Here is an 8,108-nt window from a genome sequence, read left to right on the forward strand (position 1 = left end):
AAATTTTATCCAGCTCTCATTTCACTTGACTGATAGAAAAATTGTGGGAAGGTCTTTGAATAAAAGAAGATATAAAGCTTAATTTGCACACTTATATTCACATAAAGGGCATTGTCCCAATATTATGATACGGAAAGTGAAAGTAAATGCATGTGTTAGTAATAAAAATATTTTAATATACATAAAAATCCTTATAAATTACTATTTTTCAAGGAAGTTTGCTTTAGAGCATAATAGTGAATATACCAGATTATATTTTATCAAATGGCAACTGAAACAGAGAACAACAGTTTTCTTTGATTTCTTAATCCCATCTGTTTTTGGAGGATGCAATTTCTTGCTATATCTATATTACTGTCCGTGAGGGTACCCGAAATTCTTGGTAGTAAAGAATATTTTGCTAAGTTGTTCTACCATGGGTCCATGCTCAAAATCTTTACTTTTTTTCCATAAAATCTGGGTTTTAGCTCTTGGTTTTGTGTTTCTTCATTATTATGCACAAGATATGGTCAAGGTACAGGCTTTGTGCGTTCTTACAAAATGCCCACAGCTGAGTGGTAGCATCCTATCATCTTCCCAGCAGATGTAAAAGCAAAATCAACTGTGCAATTCTAGTCATCTGGAAGAGAAGAAAATGAAGACTTATGATGACAAATACAATACAAAGCTCTGTTTTTACTTGGAAGTAAATGTTTCCAGATAGTTCTGCTTGATGTTGCCCATTTTACTGCTGCAACTGCCATGGTGAATCCAAAAGCAATTTTTCTCCCTTCACAACTGCTCCCTGTAAGCTGGTCATCTGGCATCAATCTCAAGGCAGTTTTATGGGGTTTTTTTTGTTTTGTTTTTTCTTTTGTTGTTGTTTTTTACTAAAAACTACCCAACTTTAATTACAGAAATGTGAAAATTTTGAAGACGTTGTCTATAAGGAAACTTTTAAAGAGTATTTTTATGGTAATCACTTGTCACTTGTCATCCCATTGTTCATCAATTTGCTCGAACGGACACCAGTAACGTCTCCATTCATCCCTGTTGCATGCTAGTATAGCCCAATGGAATCTGCTCGCTCCAGGAACACAAAGAGCATTAAACCATTCATTCAGGGTCTCAACAAAGAAATCTGACCATCTCACAGGTGGGCAATCAGGTGTTCTTTTGATGTCCCGTGAATCCAGTCAGCAAGAGCTCTAGTCCAGCAGTAGTCTCCAAATCGCATTACGTGTCCAGTCTATCTGATTTTCGAAGCCTTGGCAAACGAAACAGCATCCCTGATTCTCGATTGTCTATGGAGATCAGAACTCTGGATTCTTTCTCTCACTTAAGTGAAGCGTGATATTCCAAGCATAGCTCTTTCGATTCCTCTTTGGGAGATCTGAATAGTGTTCTCGTCCTGTTTTTGTAGGGCCCAGGTCTCTGAGGCGTAGGTTAGTGCAGGAAGAATGGTGGAGTCAAACAGATGTCAAAAAAAAAAAGAAAGTCGGAACCTCCGGAGTTGGAGATTCTTCGTCCTCTTAACAACTTTTTTGAAGCTCTTGAAGGTGTTCCACGCCACTCTCTTCCTCCTGCACAGCTCAACTGCCAAGTCATTTGTCATGTTGAGGTCTTGACCTAGGTATACACAGCTGCTGCATTTGAAGATGTTCATTTCGTTGAGACCAAATAGTCCCTGACTAGATCATTTTTATATAAAGGCCCTCCCGTTGATCGTCGATTTGCTCGAGTGGGCCCAGTAACGTCTCCATTGGAGACTTTGTTGTTACTGTGTCTGGCATATCGAATACTCTCGGTAGCTTGCCGGTCTCTCCGAGAGGGGCGGAGGAATCGAACTCCGGTCGGCTGTGTTGGCTGCTTGTAAGGTGAACGCCCTACCCGCTGTGCTATCGCTCCAGCCAGCATTTTTATGGTACTATTATTAATTATCAGTCATTGCAATTAATTTCCATTTATTTTCTGACTTTTTTACAAGAGATAATTTTCATGAGAGCACAAACCTGTAATCTACTTTATTCATAGTTCTTAGACAAGTGCAGTCATAAATGAGCTGTTTAACTGATATGTGCTGTAGATTCAGTAGGATTCAGAAGTACTTTCTTCTCATTCGTTTAATACTAGGGGATCTTGAAAGCTGTGTAGCTACAGAAATCGCTTAGAGATCTGAGGGACTGGAGCTAACAATTAAGGTTTCTTAAGCAAGGGAATGAAACAATTCTCCCAGAACAAATAACTTGTATAAAACTTGTATCTTTGAAAATATTCAGCAGTGGTGAAGAATTTCAAATGTACCTGTGGCTTCTTATGGCACTGTGTTATAAAACAGATTTTAGAAGGTCAAATCAAAAAGTACTGAAGATTTTTCTTTACGACTAGCAATGATGAAATTGTTTATGTACCTCTTTGGAGTGCATGGGAAAGTCTCCCACCTCTCTGGTTTCTTCTAGGGTTGGGTAGCACTGTAGCATTGTCCTCCCGTTGTTCATCGATTTGCTCATGTGGGCACAAGAAATGTCTCACAACAAATTGTGGGACTTGCTGTTACTGTTTTTGGCATATTGAATACGTCACAAGGAGCTTGCTGGGCTTTGTGGTGTGGGCGCGATACTTTCAGAAGCTTGCCGGGCTCTCAGAGAGGGACAGAGGACTAAAACCTGGGTTGGCTGCGTGCAAGGAAAACACCCTACCTGCTGTGTTATCACTCCAGCATTGGGTGCAAAATAAAAACATTAAATGGGTTAGCAAAGGGAAAAATCAGTTTAAGTAAATAAACAGGACATAGCTACAGTAATTATACAGATGCTTATTAGGGGCAAGGAGAAAAAGGTATTAATCCTGAATACCTAGGACTGAGAAGACATATCCTAGTCCACCATACTAGGAGTGAGAAGACATATCCTTCACATATCAAAAAGGTGACATTTTCTTTTCTTTATACAGTTACTTTATTCATCTCTATTCACTGAGAGTAAAAAGATAAATTTCTCAGCAAGAGAATATCATCCTGATAAACCTACATCTGGAAGATGCCCCCAGATATATTTTCGGTCAAGGAGCTTCTTGGATTGGGGAAAGGCTGAAAGTTTAGGTAGTGATAATTTTCCCTTTGTTTAAAGAACAATGAATTGAAGGAAGGACAAAAGCTTCTCTTTAGTCTCTGGGATTGTTGGATTACAATTCTAAGAATTTTAAGAAATAAAATTCGTTTGTCCTTTCTCCCTGCACAGAGGCTGTAGGTTTATTGAGTTACTCCCCTCACAGTGCTTCTGAGGCATACCCAATTGCACCAGGCCCTCCTAATCCTCTGTGTTTCTTCACCTACCTGTTAATCACTTTCATCCCCAAATCAGACCCTGTAACTTATAAAGTCAAATTCCCTTTTGGCTCTGGATTTTATATATGTAGGTGATATATTGCTTTTCTCATTCCTTTGTGTCCTTTGTATAGTTTATTTTAGAGCAATGTCCTTTTTGTATAGACACAGAAAGACAGCTAATGCTATGCTTTTGTAACTTGGGAATTAATTGGCTCTAAATAATATTTACTCCTGGAGATCTATCATATATATTACTTGGTATAAGCCTCGGTTTCACTTAATTCCTAATACCTCCAAAACGCGGGGGGAGAGGAGAGTGTCCTAGTGAAGGACAAGGATAGATCCAGGGAAAAGTGTAAGTTCCCCTGGCATTGAAAAGAGACAGGATAAGTGCCATAAAAAGTGTAATTAGTTAAGAGCATGGTCATGGAACAAACTCTGCCATGACTTAAAAAGAAATAACTGAATAAGGGCCATATATATCCATATATATATAAGAATATATATATATATATATATATATATATATATATATATATATAGTCTTATGGCGCTTTCTCTCATTGACTCAAATAAGAGAAAGGATCCGGAGTTCCAACCTCTGTCGATGGTCAAGAATCAGGGATTCTGTCTTGTTTGCCAAGGCGTCGAAAGTCAGATGGGTTGATTGAGATTTGGAGATGGCTGCTGGACTAGAGCCATTACTGGCTGGATTCCACGGGACATCAAAAGATTGTGTGGTTGCCCACCTACGAGATGGTCAGACTTCTTCACCAAGACCCTGAACGATTGGTTTGAGGCTGTTTGTGTTCCTAGAACAAGCAGACGCCATTGGGCTACACTAGCATGCGACAGGGATGAATGGAGATGTTACTGGCACCTGCTCAAGCAAATTGATGAGTAACGAGATGTCAAGTGATCAAGTGATCAAGTGGTGGCATTCAGCCTTCATGATTTCTCTATAACTAACTGTGAGACTTAAATAGACATCCACTGATTGCCAACCACCCTGGTGACCCCCGACCCCCGACCCCGTTTCCTCTTTCATTTGTCTGTCACCATAGACTGGCTAGCAGGGAGATGGTAATTTGGCCCTGAATGCGGCAAGGGTACATTCAGATCACTGCATGTGGGCTAGTCACATGCAGGAACATGGGATAATCATAGTTCTCAACTTAAAATAACTTGTATTTTTTTTCTTTAGATTATTGTAAAAGTTTCTTCTCCCAGCCCACAGGACCTCATTGACTTAAAAAAATATATCTACTCTAGACATATTGCCAATAAAAAACATTTGACACAGATCTCACAATTTCAAGCATAATGTGAAATTACATTTGATTTAATTTAATTCCACAGTGAAATTGCATTCACTTTAAAAGGTCACATGTCAGTGCTTTCTGAGTTGGGGATCATCTGGTTTGTGGGCCTTATGTGGTCCCTGTAATGATGAATTCTGGGCCTGGAACATGATGGGAGAGATAGCAGTTTTTGCATGGTTGCCTACAGTCAGCCTGGCTGTATTTAATGGCTCCTGAACGGTGTTGTAAATATCCAAATGCACTTTTCTAATACAAATTGAAACACATTTTTGCACCCTGCTAAGTTAATGACATCACGTTTGGGTCATGGATGATCTAGAAGGTTATTGTAGCCTTTAGTAGATGCTATTGGAGTGCACTTTTTATTCACTTAAAGAAGGTAGATTTCCAGGAGTCAGATGAGCAATTCTTACCTGAAAAGGTAGTGGTAGGAACAATAATATGGAGAAATAAATCTTTATTTATTAGAACCAAACATGCCAATCAAGTCAACGCCATTAAATTCTTAAGGAATTGCTCAATTTGTTTGTGATTAGGGAGGTATTTTTGGTAACATCAAGGGTATACAAGACTGAGGTCATTGGATTGAGGATCATGGAAGAAATCTTCATCAATCTCCAGTGGAAAAGGGAGCAAAAATACATTATTTTGCTAAATCAAGAGATTATGAATTTTTATTTAATATTATAATTAGTTCAATTGATTCCTCCTTTTTCTAGTTCACTTAGTTGTAAGAAAATTTATTTGAGACTTTTATTGTTCATTAATGTGGATCTGTATTACTCTGAACTTCTCTTACAATATAGCTATTGCTGGATTCCCTTAGAGAGGTCATTTTCGTTTATTTCTCTTTTATAGTTGAGTGAATTTTTCGGGGTAAAATGTCCTTGGAAGCTTGTGTTGTTTGGTAGTGTAAAAATGTTCTTCTAATCACTTTAACTTGCAGGATTTCTGTTGAGAAGCCTATTGGCATATTGATATAGAAAAGAGGGTGCATAAATGATCAGTCATGTGACTCTTTTAATTCTTATTTTATAAGTAATTTTTAGAATTTAGGTTCTTGTGATTTTAGATTGCCCATAGTTCAAATTCCACTCTTTTGTTATTGTTTTGGAGTCACACTCTATGGTGTTCAGGAGCTATTTCTAGCTCTGTGATCAGAAGGGACCCTTGTCCTTGCTCAGGGAGCCATATGCGGTAGCAAGGATTCAAAGCAGTGACAGAAGGATGTTTGGCAAGTGCCTTAATCCCTGTCCTATCTCTCTGATCTTATTTCCTACAGTTTTCTTTGAAATAACTTTACTCTTCATTGCAAACTTTTTCTTTAAAAAAAAAAAATTAAAGGTAGGTTTTTGTTTTTAGAGGACTACCCCCAGCAGGGTTTACTTCTGGCTCTGCTCTCAGGGATCACTCCTAGCAGTGCTTGAGGAATCATATGGGATGGCAGGAATTGAATCTGGGGGTGCCATGTGCAAGACAAATGCCCTACCTACTGTACTATCATTATGGCCCCTCATGGTAAATTTCCGAAATCATTGTTTATTGCTTGTATGGGATAAGGCTTGATACCGTAGGGATTGAAATTATGAAAAGAGTTACTTTGGAAAACATTAGTTTCTACTGCCCTTAAGCTTGTCATTGGGTGGATCTATCAATCACATGGCATCAATGAGTATCTGCATCTGACCTTGATCCTCTTGTTTCTGTTTTTCTAGCTGCATACTCTGTATTATCACTTCTTCTTACATGTATCCTAGTATTACTAAAATACCATTTATTATTATCAGTAGTATAGTAATTTTATTATTATTTTGGTTTAGGGGTTGCACCTGGCCATTCTCAGGTTATTCCTGACTTTTTGTTCAGAGAGCACTCCTTGTGGGACTCAAGGGAAATTTATGGCATTAAGTGGAACCCAGATTAGCCTTTATTCACTGTACTATCTCTCCAAACCATGATTCTTTATTATTTTGCTATTCAACATTTAATTTTAGTTTTTTTGAAATATTTAACAATCAAATTAAATTATCAATATTGAAATTAGTAACATAACAGTAAGTTTTACTAATGTTTATGGATTTTTAGCATCATCGTGCCTCATTATTAATTTGATTTGGTTAAACTATTTATTTTTTTTTAATGTAGAAGTACTGCTATTTATTCAGCCACTGATTAGCTGCTTGAATTGGGCATGTACTCCACCTTGCTTTTTTTTTATAATTTTATCTATTTAATTATTTTTTCTTACTATATTTATTTATTTAATCACTGTGGGAAAAGTTGCTAAGCTTTCAGGTTTAAGTCTCGGTCACACAATGATCAAACACCTTTCCCCTCTCCAGTACTCATTCTTCACCACCAAGAATCCCAATATACCCTCCTCCCACCCCTCCAAATGTCTGTGAGGCAGATGATTTCCACTTAACTCTTTTCTACATTGATTACATTCATTATTTCGACAAAAGATGCATCATTATTGTTTAGAATTTCCCCCCCCCCCAACAATCAGAATTGCTGAAAAGGCATTGTGAAATACTTTGTTTTCTATAGCTGGTATGAGAATCATATAATATCATATAATGATTTTGGATTTCTGCAAAGAGCCAGATAATTACGAGATTGGTTTCTGTGCATCTGGTGTTATGGCTGTGCTGGAGAGCCACTCGTGGAGGGCAAGTCATGACCTCGGTAGGGCGTGAAGGATGAGCCGGTACCCCTCCCCTTCCATGAGACTGCAGTTGCTCCATATTGCCGGCTCATACCTGACTTTCTATAAGCTCTGAGGTGGCGGCCACCTTGCTGCTGGGAGGGGTGAGGGGGAAGGAGGAAGGGAGCAACACCCTTTCCCTCCAGGGGAGACATGGTGCCTTAATTTAACGCATGGTCCATTCACTTTTCTGTTGCAAGCTGTCGGGCTCTGGACTAAGTCCTTTTGCCTCTGGAACCATGGCCATGAAAGAGAGCCGCTCGTGGAGAGGGGGCACTCGTGACCTTGGTAGGGCGTGAAGGAAGAGCCGGCACCGCCTCCCTTCCCACGAAACTGCAGTTACCCCGTCACTGCTGGCTCATACCTGGCTTTCCTATAAGCTCTGAGGCAACGGCCATCTTGCTGCCAGAGGGGAAAACGATGGAAGGGAGCAACACCCTTTCCCTTCCGGGGAGGCTTGGTGCTGTAGTTTAATGCATGGTCCATTCACTTTTCTGCCATAAGTTGCCGGGTTCTGGATTAAGTTCTTTTGCCTCTGGAGCCATGGCCATGCCGGAGACCTGCACATGGGGGACAACTCGTGACCTCGGTAGGGCGTGAAGGATGAGGTGGTACCACCCCTCTTCCCATGAGACTGCAGTTGCCCCGTCACCACCAGCTCATACCTGGCTTTCCAATAAGCTCTGAGGCGGCAGCCACCTTATATGCGGTCCAGATGTATTCCTGCCAAAAGCCGCCGGGTTTCGAGATTTGTTTCTGAGTCTCTGGGATC

The 8,108-nt window shown here is 39.6% G+C and overlaps 1 pseudogene; it reads right to left on the reverse strand.

Moving 5' to 3' along the window:
• Positions 1–201: 201 nt before the first annotated feature.
• LOC130021651 (39S ribosomal protein L42, mitochondrial-like) lies at positions 202–743 on the reverse strand (annotated as a pseudogene).
• Between the last annotated feature and the right edge of the window lie 7,365 nt (positions 744–8,108).

Source organism: Sorex fumeus, unplaced genomic scaffold, assembly GCF_029834395.1.
Source record: "Sorex fumeus unplaced genomic scaffold, SorFum_2.1 ptg000018l, whole genome shotgun sequence".
In the NCBI taxonomy this organism is placed as follows: domain Eukaryota; kingdom Metazoa; phylum Chordata; class Mammalia; order Eulipotyphla; family Soricidae; genus Sorex; species Sorex fumeus.